We start from the raw sequence: 5,000 nt of genomic DNA, 5'->3' as shown, positions 1-5,000 counted from the left end.
GTCTCTGTCTCTGCCTGTCGCTGTCTGTGTGTGTCTCTGTGTGTCTCTGTCTCTGTCTGTCGCTGTCGGTCTCTGTCTCAGTCTCTGTCTCTGTCTGTCTCTGTGTGTCACTGTCACTTCTGCCTCTGTCTCTGTCTCTGACTGACTCCGTCTCTGTCTCTGTCTCTGTCTGCGTCTGCCTGTCTCTGTCTCTGTCTCTGTCTCTGTCTCTGCCTCTGTCTGTCTATGTCTCTGTCTTTCTCTGTCTCTGTCTGTCCCTCTCTCTGTCTATGTGTCTGTCTCTGTCTCTCTCTCTGTCTCTGTCTCTGTCTCTGTCTCTGTCTGTCGCTGTCTCTGCCTCTGCCTGTCTCTGTCTGTGTGCGTCTCTGTCTATCTCTGTCTGTCTCTGCATGTCTCTGTCTCTGTCTGTCTCTGTCTGTCTCTGTCTGTCTCTGTCTCTGTCTCTGTCTCTGTCTCTGTCTCTGTCTCTGTCTCTGTCTCTGTCTCTGTCTCTGTCTCTGTCTCTGTCTCTGTCTCTGTCTCTGTCTCTGTTTGTGTCTGTGTCCCCGTCTCTGACTCTGTGTCTAGCTCTGTCTCTGTCTCTGTCTCTGTCTCTGTCTCTTTTCTGTCTGTCGCTGTCTCTGTCTCCGCCTGTCCCTGTCTGTGTGTGTCACTGTCTATCTCTGTCTGTCTCTGTCTCTGTCTCTGCCGCACACTCTGTCTCTGTCTCTGTCTATCTCTGTCTCCGTCTGTCACTGTCCCTGTCTCTGTTTGTCTCTGTCTGTGTGTGTCTCTGTGTGTGTCTGTGTGTCTCTGTCTCTGTCTGCCTCTGTCTGTCTCTGTCGGTCTCTGTCTCAGTCTCTGTCTCTGTCTCTGTCTGACTCTGTCTCTGTCTCAGTCTCTGACTGACTCTGACGCTGTCTGTCTCTGTCTGTCTCTGTCTTTGTCTGCGTCTGCCTGTCTCTGTCTGACTCTGTCTCTGTCTCAGTCTCTGACTGACTCTGACGCTGTCTGTCTCTGTCTGTCTCTGTCTTTGTCTGCGTCTGCCTGTCTCTGTCTGTCTCTGTCTCTGTCTCTGTCTCTGTCTCTATCTCTGTCTCTGTCTCTGTCTCTGTCTCTATCTCTGTCTCTGTCTCTGTCTCTGTCCCTGTCTCTGTCTCTGTCTCTGTCTCTGTCTCTGTCTCTGTCTCTGTCTCTGTCTCTATCTCTGGCTCTGTCTCTGTCTCTGTCCCTGTCCCTGCCTGTCTCTGTCTCTGTCTCTGTCTCTATCTCCGTCTCTGTCTCTGTCTCTGTCTCTGTCTCTGTCTCTGTCTCTGTCTCTGTCTCTGTCTCCGTCTCCGTCTCCGTCTCTGTCTCTGTCTCTGTCTCTGTCTCTGTCTCTGTCTCTGTCTCTGTCTCTGTCTCTGTCTCTGTCTCTGTCCCTGTCTCTGTCTCTGTCTCTGTCACTGCCTGTATCTGTCTCTGTCTGTCGCTGTCTCTGTCTCTGTCTGTCTCTGTCTGTGCGTGTCTCTGTCTCTGTCTGTCGCTGTCGGTCTCTGTCTCAGTCTCGGTCTCTGTCTGTCTCTGTGTGTCACTGTCATTTCTGCCTCTGTCTCTGTCTCTGACTGACTCCGTCTCTGTCTCTGTTTCTGTCTGCGTCTGCCTGTCTCTGTCTCTGTCTTTGCCTCTGTCTCTGCCTCTGTCTATGTCTCTGCCTCTGCCTCTGTTCGTTTCTGTCTCTGTCTCCGTCTCTGTCTCTGTCTCTGCCTCTGTCTCTGTCTCTCTCTCTGTCTCTACGTGTGTCCGTTTCTGTCTCTGTCTCTGTCTCTGCCTCTGTCTCTGTCTCTGTCTCTGTCTCTGTCTCTGTCTCTGTCTCTGTCTCTGTCTCTGTCTCTGTCTCTGTCTCTGTCTCTGTCTCTGTCTCTGTCTCTGTCTCTGTCTCTGTCTGTCTCTGTGTGTCACTGTCATTTCTGTCTATGTCTCTGTCTGTGTCTCTGACTGATTCTGTCGCTGTCTGTCTCTGTCTTTGTCTGTCCCTGTCTCTGCCTGTCTCTGTCTCTGTCCGTCTCTGTCTCTGTCTGTCTATGTCCCTGTCGGTCTCTGTCTCTGTCCCTGTCTGTCTCTGTCTGTGTGTGTCTCTGTGTGTCCCTGTCTCTGTCTGTCTCTGTCGGTCTCTGTCTCAGTCTCGGTCTCTGTCTCTGACTGACTCCGTCTCTGTCTCTGTCTCTGTCTGCGTCTGCCTGTCTCTGTCTCTGTCTCTGCCTCTGTCCCTGCCTCTGTCTCTGTCTCTGCCTCTGCCTCAGTCCGTTTCTGTCTCTGTCTCTGTCTCTGTCTCTGTCTCTGTCTCTGCCTCTGTCTCTGTCTCTGTCTCTGTCTCTATGTGTGTCCGTTTCTGTCTCTGTCTCTGTCTCTGTCTCTGACTCTGTCTCTGTCTCTGCCTCTGTCTCTGTCCCTGTCTCTATCTCTGTCTGTTTCTGTCTCTGTATCTGTCTCTGCCTCTGTCTATGTCTCTGTCCCTGACTGACTCTGTATCTGTCTGTCTCTGTGTGTCTCTGTCATTCCTGTCTCTGTCTCTGTCTCTGGCTCTGTCTCTGACTGACTCTGTCTCTGTCGGTCTCTGTGTGTCTCTGTCATTTCTGTTTCTGTCTCTGTCTCTGGCTCTGTCTCTGTCTGTCTCTGTGTGTCTCTGTCATTTCTGTCTCTGTCTCTGTCTCTGGCTCTGTCTCTGTCTGTCTCTGTGTGTCTCTGTCATTTCTGTCTCTGTCTCTGTCTCTGGCTCTGTCTCTGACTGACTCTGTCTCTGTCTGTCTCTGTGTGTCTCTGTCATTTCTGTCTCTGTCTCTATCTCTGTCCGTTTCTGTCTCTGAATCTGTCTCTGCCTCTGTCTCTGTCTCTGTCTCTGCCTCTGTCTCTGTCTCTGTCTCTGTCTCTGTCTCTGTCTCTGTCTCTGTCTCTGTCTCTGTCTCTGTCTCTGTCTCTGTCTCTGTCTCTGTCTCTGTCTCTGTCTCTGTGTCTGCCTCCCTCTATGTCTGTGTCTCTGTCTCTGTCTCTGTCTCTGTCTCTGTCTCTGTCTCTGTCCCTGTATCTGTCTCTGTCTCTCTCTGTCTCTGTCGCTGTCTCTGTCTCTGTGTCTGTCTCTGTCTCTGTCTCTGCCCCTGTCTCTGTCTCTGTCTCTCTCTCTGTCCCTGTCTCTGTCTCTGTCTCTCTCTCTGACTGACTCCGTCTCTGTCTCTGTCTCTGTCTCTGTCCCTGTCTCTGTCTCTGTCTCTCTCTCTGTCTCTGTCTCTGTCTCTGTCTCTGTCTCTGTCTCTGTCTCTGTCTCTGTCTCTGTCTGTGTCTCTGTCTCTGTCTCTGTCTCTGTCTCTGTCTCTGTCTCTGTCTCTGTCTCTGTCTCTGTCTCTGTCTCTGTCTCTGTCTCTGTCTCTGCCTCTGTCTCTGTCCCTGTCTCTATCTCTGTCTGTTTCTGTCTCTGTATCTGTCTCTGCCTCTGTCTCTGTCTATGTCCCTGTCTGCCTCTGTCTGCGACTGTCTCTGTTTGTCTCTGTCTCTGTCTATATCTGTCTCTTCTGTCGCTGTCTCTGTCTCTGTCTGTCTATGTCTGTGTGTGTCTCTGTGGGTCTCTATCTCTCTCTGTCTCTGTCTGTCTCTGTCTGTTTTTCTCGGTCTGTGTCTCAGTCTCTATCTCTGTCTCTGACTGACTCCGTCTGTGTCTCTGTCTCTGTCTGTCTCTGTCTCTGTCTGCGTCTGCCTGTCTCTGTCTCTGTCTGTCTCGGTCTCTGTCTGTCTCTGTCTCTGTCTCTGTCTCTATCTCTATCCCTGTCTCTGTCTCTGTCTCTGTCTCTGCCTCTGTCTCTGTCTCTGTCTCTGTCTCTGTTTCTGTCTCTGTATCTGTCTCTGCTCCTGTCTCTGTCTATGTCCCTGTCTGCCTCTGTCTGCGACTGTCTCTGTTTGTCTCTGTCTCTGTCTATATCTGTCTCTGTCTGTCGCTGTCTCTGTCTCTGTCTGTCTCTGTCTGTGTGTGTCTCTGTGTGTCTCTGTCTCTGTCTGTCGCTGTCGGTCTCTGTCTCAGTCTCTGTCTCTGTCTCTGTCTGACTCTGTATCTGCCTCAGTCTCTGACTGACTCTGTCGCTGTTAGTCTCTGTCTCTGTCTGTCTCTGTCTCTGTCTGTCTCTGTGTGTCACTGTCATTTCTGTCTATGTCTCTGTCTCTGACTGACTCCGTCTCTGTCTCTGTCTCTGTCTGCGTCTGCCTCTGTCTCTGTCTCTGTCTCTGCCTCTGCCTCTGTCCGTTTCTGTCTCTGTCTCTGTCTCTGTCTCTGTCTCTGCCTCTGTCTCTGTCTCTGTCTCTGTCTCTGCCTCTGCCTCTGTCTCTGTCTCTGTCTCTGTCTCTGTCTCTGTCTCTGTCCCTGTCTGTCGCTGTCTCTTTCTCCGCCTGTCTCTGTCTGTGTGTGTCTCTGTCTATCTCTGTCGGTCTCTGTCTCTGTCTCTGCCGCACTCTCTGTCTCTGTCCCTGTCTATCTCTGTCTCTGTTTGTCGCTGTCTCTGTCACTGTCTGTCTCTGTCTGTTTCTGTCGGTCTGTGTCTCAGTCTCTGTCTCTGTCTCTGACTGACTCCGTGTCTGTCTCTGTCTCTGACTGACTCCGTCTCTGTCTCTGTCTCTGTCTGTCTCTGTGTCTGTCTGCGTCGGCCTGTCTCTGTATCTGTCTCTGCCTCCCTCCCTGTCTCTCACTCTGTCTCTGTCTCTGACTGACTCTGTCGCTGTCTGTATCTGTATCTGTCTGTCACTGTCTCTGTCTGTCTCTGTCTCGGTCTCTGTCTCTGTCTCTGTCTCTGTCTCTGTCTCTGTCTCTGTCTCTGTCTCTGTCTCTGTCTCTGTCTCTGCCTCTGTCTCTGTCTCTGTCTCTGTCTCTGTCTCTGTCTCTGTCTCTGTGTCTGTCTCAGTCTCTGTCTCTGTCCCTGTCTCTGTCTCTGTCTCTGTAACTGCCTGTATCTGTCTCTGTCTGTCGCTGTCTCTGTCTTTGTCTGTCTCTGTCTGTGTGTGTC

Source organism: Megachile rotundata, chromosome 13 (genome assembly GCF_050947335.1).
Source record: "Megachile rotundata isolate GNS110a chromosome 13, iyMegRotu1, whole genome shotgun sequence".
Classification (NCBI taxonomy): domain Eukaryota; kingdom Metazoa; phylum Arthropoda; class Insecta; order Hymenoptera; family Megachilidae; genus Megachile; species Megachile rotundata.
Note: the sequence above shows the minus strand (reverse complement) of the source record.